General features: G+C 33.8%; 1 long non-coding RNA gene across 1 annotated transcript; it reads right to left on the bottom strand.

Moving 5' to 3' along the window:
- Nucleotides 1–6,007: 6,007 nt before the first annotated feature.
- LOC143237154 (uncharacterized) lies at nucleotides 6,008–18,346 on the bottom strand. The gene is made up of 3 exons (XR_013019890.1): nucleotides 17,938–18,346; nucleotides 7,103–7,289; nucleotides 6,008–6,183 (listed from the first exon to the last, which is right to left on the bottom strand). It is a non-coding gene; the product is annotated as an uncharacterized LOC143237154 (long non-coding RNA).
- Between the last annotated feature and the right edge of the window lie 401 nt (nucleotides 18,347–18,747).

Below are 18,747 nucleotides of genomic sequence, written 5' to 3' on the forward strand. Positions count from 1 at the left end.
AGCCAAATGAGGATGAAATGGTGATACTATACAAACAGCGAGAGACGAATGGGTTAGAAGTAGTCAACTAGTACAGTTGAAGAAGTTCTTCCAGAGGATGATAAAGATGAAATATAAGAGAAAAGGTAAGACATCAAATATGATGAGAATAAATATGAAACAAAAAAGTATAGGACGAAAACAAAAGAGACGAATAAACCAACTGAATAAAAAGCCCTGTCCCCATTGGTGAAGCTGAAAACAGAAATATCAGAATAGTTGTCAAGGTATAAAGAGAGGGGAACAAGCACTACAGATGACAGTTGTGTGAGCAATGAAATATTGAAGATCACATATAGGAAGTAGTCTGTCTGGATCAGACATGATAAAGGTTACTAATGGAAGGAAGGTAGATCAATGAGTTATCCTCACTAGCTACTGTTGTTTTGAGGAGGAAAGAATGATTCAGATAAAGGAGAAATATGTAGGATGATAAAGAGATAATAGCACATTGAATATAAATGTTGCAGGAAAATTAACTTGTGTTAAGATCATAGAATAAAAGAACTGACGTCCCAATGTAATGACTGAGAATGACTGTAGTACATGCCAGTAGCATGAAAACAGTATCGATGTGGCTATACTGGTATGTACAATACTCTGAAAAGGTTAGCCCTGTAATGTATGAGCTACACAGATCCAATGCAATGTACATAGAACACATTTATCAGCTGTGTCCACACATCTCAGACAAACCTTTAGTTCACTGGCTTGACCAGGAAACTGCAGATGAAAACAATGAGTCAGAGGAAGATGAGAACATTGTTTGTAATTGTTACATCCTGTATGAGAATAGAGAAAGGAAACTGTACTTGTATAGAACATCCAAAGAAAGGACAGCACAAATCTAACGTAGCTTATCCAAATATTAAATGGAATATAATTGAAGGCCATTTTATGAGAGAGGAACAATCGCAGCCACAACAACACAAACAACCAGTACCTGGCACAAATCATAAGGTGTGTTATCATGTAATTTACCCTGGTGTTCAGAGGTACTGAGGGAAGTAAGATAAAAATGACATTGGAGGGTACAGCATCTAACTAGTTTTACCTCCATACTGTCAGCCTCATATGATTAAGACAGAAATTGAGCAAATGTGGAAAGCTGGATGTTCACAAAAACTAACTAAATAAAATGAAACCAAAAAAATGATAATAAATTATAAAAAAAAAACATTACACCAACAGGGAAGACAGCAAAACTGTCCTTGAATTTAGCATTTCAGCTCTCAATACAATGTTTTGGCATAAATAACAAAGTAATAGGGTGTTACTATACTGAACCCAACCTACATTATAAATATCGTTCCCATCCTGCACCCTTTATGTTACCATCTGAAAATTCAATGGTTCTAATTAGATCCACAGAGTAGCAGGTATTATATAAAGTTAATAATATAAAGCAAAAAAAATATATGTTTATGTTCACTTAAGAATGAAATAAATGATTTTAATAACCAAAAATTATGGTGTAAACACTGAATGCTGGCAAAATATTCAAATCCAACAGCTTTAAAAATTGTTATACGAACGAGTAAGTGCAGTTTTTTTTTAACATGGTTGTTTTATCCAGGTGTCTGAGAAACAGTATTTCAAATTATCCTTTGTCTCCAACTAGTTAAAGCCAAATACAATTTCACTGAATAACAGAACTGATCAGTTTGACTGTATAGTGAGAGACAAAAGCTTCTATGAAATTATCTATACATATAGGATAAAATATACTAATCATTACAACCTAAATGGTTTAAACTGCTGAAATATTGTAAAAGTTATAAATTATTGTAAAACATGTTAACTACAGAAGTATTTCCTTTTCTATTTTCATCTTAATTTCTTCACTGTGGCTAAATATTAGAAGTATATAAAAGAGAGACTTGTGTTATTGTTTGTTTTAGACAGTCCTGATTTTCAATGGACAATGGACAAATTAATGTAATCTGGAAAAAGAAATCGTCTGTAGTAAACTTGTTTTTTGATAACCAAATTTGAAAAGTTTGCAAAGTCATTACATGTTTCAAAACTTACCTCGTTTTATGCTCTAATCCATTCAAACTAACATATTTAAACTTTTAATATCTCTATGGATTACACTGTTGAGATGCAGAAATTCTACTCCTTGAGGAACCTGAATTTCAATTCAGTGTGCTTGTTGCTTTTATTTCTTTATACATGGATATATTTATATATATTTAGAGAAAACAATTCAAACATGAGATGGAATAAGGGAATGTTAATGTTTTGTTTATATTCATAAACAGCAGAAATAACCAGCTTTGATCTCATTGTTGGTTGATATATTAGTTGTTTTACCATCTGCTGGTGCATCCATCATAAATCTGGCCCCGAGAAAAGCATGGGTTTGCAGGTCAAGACCAACAACCTTGAGTGACTGCCCCTGTGCAACACTAAACTTAAATTGTTTCAGTACTTTGTTATATCACTAACAATTTTAATAAACAAACTTTAAACAAATCAACAAATGGTTTCAAGTTTTGTTATTTATGTTTCATTTTATATTTTCAGTACATAGATAAAGAGCAATATTAAATTATACTTCTATTGCTAATCAACATGACATAAAAGCCATTGCTGGAAATGATTGTTGGCAAATCATTCTGCCTTTTATATACATTAGATGTTGTTATATAAATGAACCTACCAGCTATGCTCAAATTATTAGGTTGACATTCTCAATATAACAGAGATGGACTAGCCATGCATCATGGCACATGGGCCCTCTCAAAAGAAATGAATGAGTAACACATGACTGTCAATGCTGGTGGGATGGTATAGGCCTTACCTCATAATAAGATGGTATGGTTCCCAAAAAGGGTTTGGTTCTTGAATTTTATACAAAGCTACAAAAGAGCTATCTGCACTAGTCATCTCTAATTTAGCAGTGTGAGACTAAAAGTAAGGTAGCTAGTCATCACCACCACTTTGGCTACTCTTTGAGCAATGAATAGTGGGATTGACAGTCACATGAAAATACTTCTATGGCTAAAAGGACAAGTATGTTTGATGTAAAAAAGATTCACACCTACAACCTTAATATTACAAATTGATCACCATAACCATCTGGACATGCCAGGCCCCCAAAAACAGAATATTCCACCTTTACTAAACAACTATGTTATTATATCTTGAACCCATTTTATCATAAAAATAATAACTATGAACATTTCTACTGAAGCAACATGACATAAAAGCTTTTGTTGGAACATGCCATTAACAAATTGCATTGTTATATGGGGAAAAGTCTCTTTTCTATGTTGTTTCTTTTAATATTTTTCCCTCCTTAAAAAAATGTACATGCACACATACATGTCTGTCTGTGATTTCTCTTTTTAATACAAGGAACCACTTCTTTTATCTGTTGTTTCCTGCTACTTTGCCACCTTGAACAGATGCATATGTGCATGGACAAATAATACTCAAGGTGCACACCTTCAGAGGTCACTTGGTATGGGTGCACAATTTTAGGTTTCTGAAATCTGAAGATATAGCCTTCACATATTCTTTCCTATATGTTTTTCTCTAGCTTTATTTCTAAAAAGATGCACATACATGTGAATAAGTAATAAAACTCAGATGCATAACCTGAGAGTCCACTTACTATTGGTGCAAATTTTCAGGTTTCTAAGCTCTATCCTTTGAAGATATGATGGTCATACACATGCAGAGACAAACTCTTCTGTTATTATAGGTAAACAATGTTATTAGCATAATACTGCTCACATAATATACACAGTAGATTTTTCATGTTTCTAGTTTATCCAGAAAGACTAGGCCACCACCTGCAGTAATTTTTATATGTGTATTCTTTACAACTTAAACGAGTTTTGTCATTTAGAGTATTATAAATTCTAAAACTAAAGTTTTAGTCTATTTTAAGACTGAACTATTTGTTAAGGTTTTATTTTATTTGAACTATCAGCCCTTTCTTATTCTTATTCTTTTTCAAATTAACAACTTGTATGATAGAAGATTAAAAATATGCTATACATTGAAACATCAAAGGCATAAGTTTTCACTGATATTCAGTACAGTTAAATTTTGTCAATAGTAAATTAACAAGAATATTTGTAAATTTGTTGAACATGTGCTTTCCTATAATGCACTGGAAGTGAAGAAAGAGCCACACAGTTTACACTATGATAACCACATCAATTTTACACGGAAATTCACTATTACTGGCTGAAATGTTATTTGAAATATTTTTATCACTCAAGATATTAAAGTTTTAGAAGTGTCAAATTTTGTTACCATGTTTAGAGAGTTTTAAAAAGGAACTACAATAGTTATTGAACAGATTTTGAAAAATTACTATAATCAGACATCTTCTGTAAAAAAAAAAAAAACCCTCTATCCAAAACAATCAATATATCATGCTTCTTTACCAACTGTTGATATTTCATTTTCAGACAGACAGGTTCACATGAGAACATTATTCAAAGAGCCAAGTACCAAATAATATTCCATTATCACCTAGACAAATAAAGATTAAAATTTCACTTGTATATTATTCTTTAATAAAGTCATATATAAATAATAAGACAGAATATTTTTTTCCTTACTTAAGATTCTGCCAGTAATCATGTATCTAATACAAATACCCACACCAAAGTTCTTCCAATAATTCTTCACGAGGTAAAAAATAAAGTAGCTATACTTCTTCAGTGCTCTTTTATTTTAAGAGTTAGATTATTATTATTATCTAGAACAGTGTTTACAAAAGTGTGATACCTGTACCTGTGGTATCACACAAGAAAATTTTAGGTGGTATGTGGATGAAGATTTTCATTTAATGATGGTGTGTCTGAGCCATCATAGATTACTGGTTAAGAACAGGATTTCTAAAGTGTAATGGTAAAGATTGTGAAGGAAATGAGATAAAGTGGTGATAGCTATGAGAACCAATTTAATGAATCACCAAAACTGTTTGATAGTGTTGTAAAAGTACCAGCTGCAAAGAAACCACAAATATCATGCAAATATGATGAAAATTATTTGTAAATTGGATTTTGATGGACAAGCAATGAAAGAAGGCCTATTCCATTATGTGTCATACGTATGGAGACCTCAAACATCATTTTGAAACAAAGCATGAGGAATACCATGTGTAAGCTATTGAATTTTTCAAAGAAAAGAGAAAGGACATTCCAGTCACCCAGAAAGTAAAGCACAGTGTGGCAGGAGATGATAGTGTGAAATCTGTGGAAACCTCTTTTATAGTATCATATGTGACTGTAAATGCCAAAGCTATTGGAGTAATAGGAGAGATGCTAATCAAACCTGTTGCCAAAGAAGTGATCATGGGAAGCAAGGTAAGCTAAACAATAGATATATGCTTATTTCAACAACCTAAATATATCATTCTACGGCAAGCTGATATATCAGTAATCTACATGCAAGACAAAGTTAATGCAATGATTGCAAAACTGGAGCTATGGGGTACACCATAGTTTACCCATGAATCCCCTCTGTATATTCACTGTTTGCAACCATCTCTTATGTGTGCTTCCAAACTTCACTCTTTGCCACATCATTGTACTTGGGGTTGTGTTTTCCATCCTCAGTGGGCCACACTTTTCTATCATAGAAAATCTGCTATTGTTCCTTTTAGCCTTCGTATTCAGGCACAATCAGAAAAATTGGATATATTTTTGAATAGCATAGCAGTATCAACAGTTTGGCCTCTTCCACCATGGCTAATTACTATCCCCAACTGTGACCTTTCGTTGAGTCGTCTGAGAACAAATCTATTAGATTTGTATCTACAGATGGAACACATGAAACACAGCACAATCTGAATTAAGTGAAAGGCTATTTAGTTATTTCCTGTGAAATGGGAAGCAAATAATAAAGCGTGGATGACAAGTGCTATATTTCAGAAAATTTTAAACAAATTAAGCAAGAGAATGGAACAAGAAAATAGGAATATTCTACATTTCCTAGATAATACAATTTGTCACCCAAAAGTTTAACTTTCAAATGTTTGCTTAATCTTTCTATCTCCATGTACAACATCAGTTCTACAGCCACTAGATTATGGAATTATACAGATTATAAAATTAAAATACAGAATATTGATCCTTCAGCATATTATTGCAAACATGGACGTCTGTAAGGGAGCATCTGAAATGACCATGAAAATTGACGTGTTAGAAGCAATTGCATTTTCATGTCATTCAATCAAGTACATAGAAGATGAATGTGTAATAAAGTGCTTTCGAAACTGTGGATTTATTCTTGATAATGGCAGAGATTGTGGAGAAGTTATTTATTATGATGATTCTAGTAAAATCCAAACTTTGATTGAGAAGATTGATGCAGATGATTCTGTGAACCTGAAAAGTTTTACGAAATTTCTCAAGAATGTTTTAACAGAAACTGATGAAATTGATCTAAAATTTGTAATAGAATCGCAAATGATGTTCTCTTTCAACTGCATGAGAAAACCCATTAAAAAATGAAACAGTTGAGAGTAGACACTTTCTTCAAATAAATTTAAGATCTTGTGGGACTTGTGGGCTCGAGCACCCACATCTCACTCTCCTGATTTCTAATCTTATGTAAGACTAGCAAATTGGAGGTTAAAGTTAAAAAACAGTGTATCCCCACTGCATTATGGTTCCTACTTCATCAGTCACCTCCAAAACCAAGGATACATTTTTTAATCCCACATTGTAGCTTGTATCCTAGAATCCTTTTTTTAAAATATGCAGCATATTTAGTTCAATTTGAATGTTGTTTTTTTTATGGCTTGAAAACTTAGGGTAATATGATATATAGAATGAAATGAAAATCAGTGTATCAAAAGCAATTGTGGCTGTAACCCACAGTCTCTCACATAAAAATTATCATGCATTATTTATAACCAAAATTTTATAAAAGCAAACCTGTGAGAGTTATATGTAAAAGTATTCTTAAACCAATAGTGTTACTCAAAATTGATCTACTAAGTTTAATAGGTATTACCTTAACGTACACTGTACAGAATGTAAAATTAAAATTTCAGGAGAATTAATTAATATGTAACACTAAGAACACTTACCCAGAGTTCATTTCTTACAAGGTAACTATCCACACAGTTCACAAGGTTCAGATGTTTCACATCACACAATATTAATAGTTTAGTAATTAAACCTTCTTTATCAGATTGCTAGGTTAGATAAACCTTCGTAACAGCAACTTCCAACCCAGTTTCTCTATCTATTGCTTTATATACACCTGCTGAACCACTAAAACAATTAAAGAAATATCATCAGAATCTGTAATGTACTCAAATGTAAAGACATTACCAGATTCTAGTGATAAAATTATGATGCTTTAAAAAACAAATGAACAATGGAAAATCACCTGTTTAAAATATTTGTACAATAATAAAACTGTATGCATATCTTATAATACAGGAAACACAATATCATACATCACTAAATTTCTCTCAATATATGAAGACTACCATAAAGTTTCAATACAAAATAAACAGTAAGTGAAACTGACACATGTAAGCACCACTTTTTAAAATAACATTAATACCTTTTTTGGAAGTTATTCTGGTGTTACAATCGAAATGTACTAGTAACATGACAATTTTAGAATCTTTTCAGCAAATCATTCATGAGTGAATTAATCCATTGAAGTAAATGTATGTGTGGAAACTGGGTATGGGTAAAACATTGCAGAAAGTCATAGTGTGCTCCTAAATTGACAAAATAAACTACGGCTGCTTAGAACAAGTTTTGATGATATATCAAAGCAAGTTGATTGGCAGTCCGTGAGAGAAAAAGAGATACTGCGACTCTCAACCAGTTGGGAAGTAAGATGCTCCACAAAATATCTAATATCCAGAAAAGATGGGAAGACTAAATAAGAACTATCATGCAACAAAGAAAGACAAGGTTCTATGAAATCAAGTAAATGGATGACACATCATAAACCTGAAAAATTATGTCTAAACAAGTTTTTAAGGCCGAGCTGATTCTACAGATGGAACACATGAAACACAGCACAATCTGAATTAAGTGAAAGGCTATCAAAATCTTAGTTAAACTAAACAGATTTAACATGTTCTCGGGGAATTAAGGAAAGTTCAGGAGTACATGCTTGACCTATATTGTAAGCAATATCTTAGCAAATAATCACAGATAAACCCAATCACAATTGATCCATCGTGTCACCAATGAAAAACTGTTTTGTGAGAGGTATGATACCTAAAGTTGAAAAATTAACCTTGAAATTTGTAGGAAATAATATATAGAACAAATTGTTTGATAGATGAATACAAACATGTGAGAAAATAAAATGCATTAAAACAATAAAGATTGGATAGAGAATTTAAAGACAAACTGCTTAATCCAAAATGATTAATACAAAAGACCACTTCAGAAGTATAACTATTTAAATTATAATTAGGAACCATGCTAAAGAAAAATTTCAAACTTAATAAAACCCTGCTGAAAAAGAAATGATAGTTCAGTAGAACTGAATATTAATCATATGTGTAATGTTACAAAATGTGTGTCATTTTCATTGGTGGAAGGATTTCATGTGGTAATTTGTAAGAGAAACTCGTTAAAATCAAGTATTTCCCATGGATGGGTGGTGCGAGGCTTGTGATATGCATAAAACATGTTTTGCATATAGGTGGCAGCATTAAATGAGAATAGTTAATCTTGCGAAAGGATATAATGTAACTTACGGAAGTAAGTCATTGCAATGAATAAAATATGTACACATTTGCAATTTATAACTTTTTTTTCTCTCTTTTTCACAAGGAAGAAGCACAATATTGACAAAGCTGGAAGTAATATGCAGAAATTGTCAAACCATTTTGTTTCTTATTTCAGTAGCTAGTATATGAAATTTCATTAACACTTGTTTGGAAATTCAGCAGAACAATGACCCATAACTTAGTTTCCCTTTATATAAAGGTATTTGAAAAAGAAAGAAATTGTGATGCAAAATTTACAAAATAATTTGCTTAATATCACATACTCACTCAACTGAAATTAAACAAAAAACAACTAATGAAAGTTAAAAACAATTAAACAAAATACCAACATACAAACATCAAGTAACTAATGAATGAAGTGATACAGATAAAGTAAAATAATACCTATTAAGTAATTAGTGCTATGTTCCAAATGAACTTTTTATCTCTACTATGTTACTACTGAGTACAAATTTACCTTTAAATGATGTTATCATTCTTTTGAAAAAAGCTCTTGAGGTACATGTTACTTTTAAACTTACCCTTTATCAATTTGTTTTATCATGGTATATTTTTCATAGGGATCCCCCCATTGAAACAATACTTAACTATTTCATAATTTCCTCACATCATTTTCTTTCTCTATGATGAAGTTTTATAAAACAACAATTAGTACACCACACAAACTTGTGTTTGTCAACAAAGATTACTTGTTACGATTGCTGCATATAACATTCAACATTGCACTATTACATTTATGAACAAAGTTAAATCTTACTTGGACAAAGGATCACTTTCTCATGTTTTTATTATAAATAACATCTCTTGTATTATTCTTTGTTGTTGGTATAACATAAATCCATTTAATAACTATAAAAATTAAAAACGTCTACACAAATAACTCTAACATTTGGTTAGTGCTCCAATCATCAACAAATAATTCTACAGAAAATCAATGTAAGTGGGTTCAAATGAAAGTGTTTTTCTTTTTTATGCTCTATTGTTTAATTGACTAAGGTATTCTCAATACAAATACTACATATCGCTAATAATTCCTGAAAGAGTAACTGACATAACACAAGAACTATCGATACTATAAATACTGCATGGTAGAAGATAAGGTTGCTTAAGTTACGTAAATATGTCTCTCCTTCAGGGCAACCTTGGTTGCATCTTTTATAATCAGAATATCTGACAACAGAAAGCAGATTGAAAGTAATGTTAAGTAATCAGATCTGTAATTTTCATAAAATGATGAATAAATCATGTCTCATACACATATCAATAATATAGATACACTTTGCAAAAGTATGTAGAACAAACAACCAAATTGAATCAATGTAAATATCCAGTATCTGTGAAAATTAACACAAGAGATTGCTTCATTAATTACTAATTCCACATCATGTTTAAAGTGATATTATAGCTGTCTGCACAAATATAAGGAGCTGATGTTTGAAGTAGCATGATTTGGTTAGTCTGAAATACATTACAGTTCGCATTACTGCCATGCCACATATAAAAAGTAGATATAACCTTAAGTGGTAATGTGTTTCCCATCCACTGAGAATGAATAAAAATAATCTGGCTTATATCATAAATGTTATAACAAAGTGCAGCAACAACCTAAATAACTACTAACAAGTACATACTGTTCTTAATAAAAAAAATTGAAGAGGTTGGTTGGTTGATTTAGTGTTTTATGGCACAAAGCAGCTGGGCTGTTTGTGCCAAACATCTGGTAAAAAGGTAAAAATAAATTAATTGTAGTAAAATACAAAAAAAGGAAATGAAGGTAAAACAAAACAGCATTGAAAAACATAAACAGCATAAAACCAATGTTGACACCTAGTCTACAATGTTAAGAGAGAAAGCAGAATAAGAGAAGTTGTAAAGGACTTTCTTTAGCATAATAGTAATGATCATAACCTGCCAGGAAGGCTAACAGGTAAGTACAAGAACCACTGTCATTCACCTGAAGTTGGCCTTTCTAGTCCTGATTCTGGGTTATGTGTCATAACAGCCGTTATCAAAAGGTAAAGTAATAAAAGTTTTAAAAGACATGTCGTAAAATCGTAATAATAATTAGCCAAATGTCTGGTAAAAAGGTAAAAGTAAAGTAAATGTAGAAATATTTGTAAAAGGAAATGAAGGTAAAAACAAAACAGCAATTAAAAACATAAATGGCATAAAACCAATGTTGACATCCAGTCTACAAAGTTGTAAAGGACTTTCTTTGGCATAATGGTAATGATCATCACCAGCCAGGAAGACTAACAAGTAAGTACAAGAGCCACCATCAGTCACCAAAAGTTGGCCTTTCCAGTCCTGGTCCAGGTTATATGTCATTATGGCCAGTATCAAAAAGTAAAGTAAAAAAAGTGTTAAAACACAAGCAGCAAAATTGTAATAACAACTCGCCAGGACAACTAATGGGTAGTTCAAACAGCAGCATTAGTCACCTGAAGTTGGCCTTTCCAGTCCTGGTGTCGAGTTATTTAACGTTATGGCCATTTTCCAATTTCAAATTGAACTAGAGAGATTGCGACTCTTAAAAGGGAGCCACAATTAAAAAGGTGTAATGAATAAATATCAAGCACTTAAATGACATTATAAAGATTAATGGCCATTAAAAAACTAAAAACTTTATCAAGGTGGACAGAGTCACCGTCACCAATAACACTGTCTAATGTTACAGACAAACATTGGGACAGAACATGTTTAAAATAGTGCCGTCGTTGAGAGTCGTAAAGATGGCAAGAAAGTAAAATGTGGTGTATTATAGTGATTTGAGTGTTACACAAACTACACACTGGTGAAATAGTTTTAGATAAAAGAAAACAATGAGTTAATAAACTGTGACCAATGCATAGTCTAGTTAGAACAACTTCTTCCTTCTGAACCTTACGGAAGCTAGACAGCCAAAGTCCAATATCGGGTTTTATTTGGAAAAGCTTGTTGTCATGTTGCTCACTCCAAGTTGACTGCCAGCTGGCACGGAGCCGAGGCTTGAATACAGGGCCATAGTCCATGTACGGAATAGGCACAGTGGAGATAGTGCAAGAGCAGATAGATTTAGTTGCCGTGTCTGCAAGCTAATTCCTGCGAATACCAACATGGCCTGGTATCCAGAAAAACTGGATAGAAGTCGATGAGAAATGGGCCAGTCAATTTTGAATATCAGCAAAAACAGGGTGTGAGCCAACGTGAAGTGATTCCAATGCCAGGAGAGAACTAATAGAGTCAATATAAATAGTGCAGTTGGAGTACTGCTTAGCTTCAATATGATCCAGGGCAAGAGATATGGCGTATAGTTCAGCAGTGAACACAGAAGCTGTAGAGGGGATTCTGCACGCATCCACCGAACCGCAACAAACCATGGCAGAGCCCACAGAGTTACCTGATTTGGAACCATCCGAATAAATTGGAATGGGAAGATTGTTCGAAAGATGTTCAGTAAATAAAAAACGGTACTTCCAATCTGGAGTATCTGCCTTTCTCAGATAACTTAAAGAAAGATCAAATTTCAGGTCTGTAATAAGCCATGGTGGGATGGGCTGACCAGTGGATTCTGCAATGTTATCCAAGGACAGACCCAATTCATCCAATTGTGCCTGGATGCGAAGGCCAAAAGGAGCAATGGCAGATTGTCTGTTCGGAAAAAGTATGGCCCACTGAGGAAGGAAAACACATCCCCAGGTGGGATGCTTTGGTGAGAAACAAAGTTTTGAAGAATATAGTAAAATCAGTTGCAAACGGCAAAGATGCAGAGAAGGTTCATGACATTCTAAGTATAAGCTTTGAACTGGGGAGGTGAGGAAAGCCCCAATGCATAGTCGAAGTCCTTGATGATGAATGGAGTCCAGCATTTTTAAGGCCAAGGGTCTGGCAGAGCCATAGACCATTGATCCATAGTCGAGTTTTGATTGAATAAGAGCACGATATATCTTTAACATTGAACATCGATCTGCTCCCCAACTGGTGGTAGAGAGGACATGGAGGATGTTCAGTGCTCTTGTGCGTTTGACCCGTAGCTGATTTAAGTGTGGTATAAAGGTCAGCTTACAGTAATAGATAAGCCTCAAAAACTTGGTCTCAGGTACCACTGGCAGCGAAACTTCACCAATACGGAGTTCAGGATCAGGGTGAATATCCCTTTGGTGGCAAAAGTGCATGCAAACGGTTTTAGAGAGAGTGACATTAAAGCCGTTTGTGATGGTAGACTTTAGTAAATGAATGAGGGCAGTTTGTAGTTGCTGCTCAATATATCTCATGCTCAACGACTGACACGAGATGTGAAAGTCGTCGACATAGAGCCCATTTGCAACAGTGAGAGGGAGTTGTTCGGTGATGGCATTAATCTTTATACTGAAAAGTGTGACACTCAAAACACAGCCCTGAGGGACCCCAAGTTTCTGTAGAAAAGAACGGGAAAGTTTTCGAACCCACACGAACTTGGAATCTCCTTCCATTAAAAAATTTTTTAATAAACATGGGTAAATGGCTACATAACCCATATATATGGAGGTCTCGCATTTTTCCCGGGCTCAGAGAAAGGTAAGATAATAGCCTGTCACCAGGCATTAGAAAAAACATTCTCCTGGCAGATATGGTTGAAAACAATTAGAAGAATATCAAGAGAAGCAGGAGAGAGATAGTGCAGCATGTTATAGTGTACATCATCAGGTTCAACAGATATACTGCCAGACTGATGAAGGGCCATTTTCAGTTCTACCAGTGTAAAGAGACGATTATAGTCAAAGAGACAGTCAGTTCGAAAGGAAAGAGGTGAATGCTCTGCTCGAGTCTTGATGGCCAAGAAGGTGGAGGAACAAGCAGAAGTGCTAGATACCTGGCAAAAGCTTTCACCTAGAGTATCAGCAATGCTCCAGTCATCAGCTACCTCTTGGCCATCAGAGAGTAATATGGAGAGGGGGACAGAATTGTAGTGCCCACTGACCTTTCGAACCCTGTCCCATATGACCTTGGAACTGGTTGTAGAAGATTTGCTGGTTGTGAACTTAATCCAAGATTCCTTCTAGCTTTGACGTCTCACCCACCTAGCATGTGCACAGGACCGTTGGAAAGCGATGCAGTTGGAAAGTGTGGGATATCTACGGAAAGCATCCCAGGCCCATTTTTGAGCCTTCCGTGCCATGTGGTAGGCAGGATTCCACCAATGATGACGATATCGTGAAAAACATGTCAAGGTTTTAGGAATACACTGAGCAGCTACTTGTATAATACAGTCAGTTACCACTGCCACACAGTCGTCTATTGATGGCTGACTGACAATGGCAGGATCAAGTTCTGTGAGAGCAGTGAAAGTGGATCAGTCTGCCTGATCCAGCTTCCACTGGGGCACACGGGAAGGGTGGCATCGACCATGGCCAGTCTCTCTGAAAAGTGTAGGAAAATGACACTGCCTAGTGGATTATTGTCAACCATCCATGAAAAATGGGAGAATAATGAAGAGGAGCAATCCGAGAGATCAATTGCAGTAAAGGAATGACAAGGTACGTGAAAATAAGTGGAAGAACTAGTATTGAAAACAGAAAGATTGTGATCAGAGAGCATATACTCTACAGAGCAACCCCTCCTATCAATAACAGTACTTCCCTGGAGTGGATGATGTCCATTAAAGTCCTCCAGGATTAGAAAGGGAAACAGCAACTGTTCAAGGAGAGCATCAAGGTCTGACTGATCATATGTCTCTCCAGGAAACAAGTAGAGAGAACAAACAGTGATGGTATGACACAAGGAAACACGGATGGCTATGGCCTCCAATAGTTTGTTGAGTGACAAAGACAGGGTGGGGAATTGAAGAGAAACCCTTTTGAAAAATTAAAACATTTTCATCAAATATCACTTTGCACTACATTTAATTTGTTGTTGCAATTAATGATGATTAGAGTTAACTATTCTAGTTTCTAAAGCTTTACACTTGGCAAAAACTACGTGACATTTTGACAATATGAGGTAGTTAATTGCTGTGGTGAGGAAGACAATTGTTTTGATAGAAGTTCATAAAAATTGACCTTTACACTTCAGATAAATAACAAGGAATATACTTTTATTTCAATCAACGTTTCACTTTCATGGATTCACCAAAGTTAATATATACAATTATTTGACATTAGAATATTTGTTAAATTATAAAACTGTTTGTAATGTTCTATTTCTCCAATCTGTTGTAATGTGTCTCACAATGTATAACTTATGATTTATGTTTCCTTATTGTACTAATATTATAGTTGGTTTAAAACTGTAGAAAATTATGTGTGGTGGTTGTTAAAGGAGATAAAAGGAAATGGTGAAGATAGAACTACCAAAAAGTTAACTTCAGACATGTATATACTTTAATATCTGTATTTTTGTTGCTACAATATTTCAGGCAATGAACTTTTTCATTTATCGCTTCCTAAATAATAAATCGGTAAACAAAAACACAAAATCAAATGCTATTTGACAATATAACGAATAAATGTGTATAACAAAGCTTACTAACATCTGTAACAATAGGAGTTGTGTATGCATATATGTAAACACACACACACACACCGCTCCCTGTATTAATATATACGCATGTAAACACATACACCACTCTCTGCATTCATGTATATGTAAACAAACACACTGCTTCCTGTATTTATATATTTGTAAACACACACACCGCTACCTGCATTTGTATATACGTAAACACACACACCACTTCCTGTATTTATATACATGTAAACACACACACCGCTACCTGTATTTATATATACGTAAACACACACACCACTTCCTGTATTTATATACATGTAAACACACACACTGCTTCCTGTATTTATACATTTGCAAACACACACACTGCTCCCTGTATTTATACATTTGTAAACACACACACTGCTCCCTGTCTTTATACATTTGTAAATACACACACTGCTCCCTGTATTTATATATATGCATTGATATTTTTTTTTAAATTTCACTTCCCTAAGTCTTACTACAAACTGCTATTTGAGATTTGTTGTAACTTCAAAAATTTTGGTAGGAAATTGGGGAATACATAGGTACAAGTGATCACTACTGTATTAAGTTTGATGTTTTTCCTGCATATTGAAATCATAAATAACAATATTTTGATTCTAAATTTTAAAAATCAAATTTTGAAGGGAAGCAATAAGAATTATCTATTGTGAATTGGGCAGCTGTGTTTTGCTGAGACACAAAGCAAATGTGGAAAATCTTTAAAGAAAAAATTTTCAATATTCAAGGGAAACATTTTTCTTACAGAAAGAATAGCAAATAAAAACAATGTTGGCTCACAAACAGTATTGGAAATAAAATTAACGAGAAACATAATAAATTGAAAATTAGCTAATGTAACTCCTCTTTTCAACAGGGCTGATGAAAATTGTCTCAATACTTATAGACCCATTAGTCTTACATCAGTTGTGGAACATATTTTGAAGAGTCTGATAACAAAAAAAACTTTGAAAAGTTATTAAACCAAGTTTAGAATTTTATTAGATAACTAACATGGTTTCACTGATGGAAAACCTTGCCTTATGAAATCTTTTGACGTTCTTTCAAAAGGTTACTATTTATGTTAATGAGAGCAAGAGTAGATCTGAAAGAAAGGATTGTCACAAATGCAGAACAACCAAAGCAGATTAATGTCACAAATGAGGTACCTCAGGGTTCAAGTCTTAGAACCTTTGCTCTTTTTGATTCGCAACCATATCATAGATGAAAGAATGGTCAATAAATTACTTAAATGTGCAGATTACATTTAGACATAGGGTGTTACTACCTGTAAAGAGAATGCTGCTGATTTAAAGAAAGATTTATATCATTCAGTGAATTGGATAAATAAATGGCAGATGGGATTTAATTATAATAAATGCAAAATAATGCTACTGGGTTATCATAATCTGAATAATAATTTGGATGGGAATAATCGAAACAGTATCATAAAAAATAGGGATCTTGAAGTAATAGCTGATCAGTCTCAGAAGCTATCCAAGCATTGTGTTATTGCTGGTGATGGGACAAATAAATTTCAGGTCATATATAGAGAGATTTTCAATACGAGTCTAAAGCAGTTACAATTTCATTGTATGGTTCATTTGTTGTGTCATATTTGGAGTACTGTGTTCAGTCTTGGTATCCTTACCTTAGGAAGGGCTTTGAATTGTTTGAAAGGGTTCAAAGTTAGGTTACAAGAATGGTGTCCGGGATGGAGGAGTTGTCATATGAGGAGTGGCTGAAAACTCTTGTACTGCTTTCTCTTGGAAAAAGAAGAATTGGAGGAGGGGTGTGATATGATTGAGGTGTTGAAGATTGTAAAGGGAACTGATAATGTTGATGCATCATCATTATCCATACTTAACAGTGAGAATAGTAGGGCTAAGGGACTCGAGTATAAACACTGGCAGAGTAGAAGTCACTTTCAGCTAAGATAACTTTATTTTTCTAACAAGACAGTTGGCCTTTGGAGTGAGTGATCTTTGGATGTTGTGGAGTAGAAAATTTAAACTAGTTTAACAGAAAGCTTGATAAGTATATGAATGATAAGTACTGGCTGTAAGATTTTCAAAAAAATTATTAATATTTATAGTTTAAATTAGAGGATGGACCAATAGATCCCATAGTGTTCCAAAACGTTATATATTATGTCCAATGCTTCAGACTGCAGTCTAATTCCAGAAGATTTAATGCGTTTCTAATGCAACAATAAAACTTTTGTCGATAATGTACTAACCTTTATTGTTAGTATCACATGCTTCACTATGGTACTAAGAGTGAGAGTATGACCATACAACATAGAAGAATATGGTATTGGGAAAACTACTTCTAAAACGTTGTATTCTAATACCTCCCTTTGTTTTTGTTTCGATGGTCCCGGTTTGATTCTATTTCGGTTCATCTGTCCATTTGATTACACACATATCTTTACACTGATGTTTATGCGTTAATGGTCGACGTTGTATTTATTTCTGCAACATACTAGACTAGGACCAACAAGGTATAGCAAAAATATAATTTATCTTTCTAAGAGTAACCTGATCCTGAATTAAGTTGTTGAGTTGGCTACATCACTCGGCAAATTAGAGTTTTGTCTCTTGCAAGCAAAAATCCTAAACGACCAAGAAAGTTTGGCAACAATAAAGTAAAACATTTAAACTTACCATTTACACTAAAGTTATTTGGTTTATGACAACCTAAAGCTGTAAATCTCCTTCTGAACATCCTTAACTTTCGACGTCAATCAGAATACTATGGACGACGGAAAACTTCTGCACCCCATAGTGGTTAGATTTTGAAAAAAGTCTATATTTACATATTTTTAAATTATAAATTAGCATCAATAAAAAATTATGAAAAGGTAACAAAACTCTTCATTGTTTTGTTTGTTGGTAAGTACGAAACAACACAATAGCCCATCTGTGTACTGCCTACCACGAATATCAAAACCGATTTTGAAAGTTATAAGCTCCCACAATTTCCTCTTAGCCGCTGGGAAAATAACTTTTGAACGACGATTGTGTCCAGCAATGTTCAGTAAGTACACTCTTTTGGTAAGAAATGAGCCTTAATGAAGTTTCCTGAAATAAATTAGAGCCATGTTTGTGATTTCAGTAAAATACTAACAAGCAAAGAAACAAGCAAAACCTTTAATTTTATTTATGTACACTTTTATAAATTATTATGGAAAAGTGAGTAAAACACAAGTGGTAAGTGACTGACTACTCTCCTTTAAATGTGTGGAAATGTCCCACACCAGAGCACAGTCATGGGTTGATAGTTTGCACTGTTGTTGACTATCATTTAATAGTCATAAACTTAGGTACGGGTAGCCCAACTACTTCCACGATACTACTGTGCTTTACGTATGAAAACCACTTCATATGATAGTTTGAGACAAATTTTCATGTTTTTGTATGAACTGTATGGAAACTCTGAACAAAGTAAGTGAAAGTTATGCTGTTAAAAACAGA

This window comes from Tachypleus tridentatus, chromosome 13 (genome assembly GCF_004210375.1).
Source record: "Tachypleus tridentatus isolate NWPU-2018 chromosome 13, ASM421037v1, whole genome shotgun sequence".
NCBI classification, from domain to species: domain Eukaryota; kingdom Metazoa; phylum Arthropoda; class Merostomata; order Xiphosura; family Limulidae; genus Tachypleus; species Tachypleus tridentatus.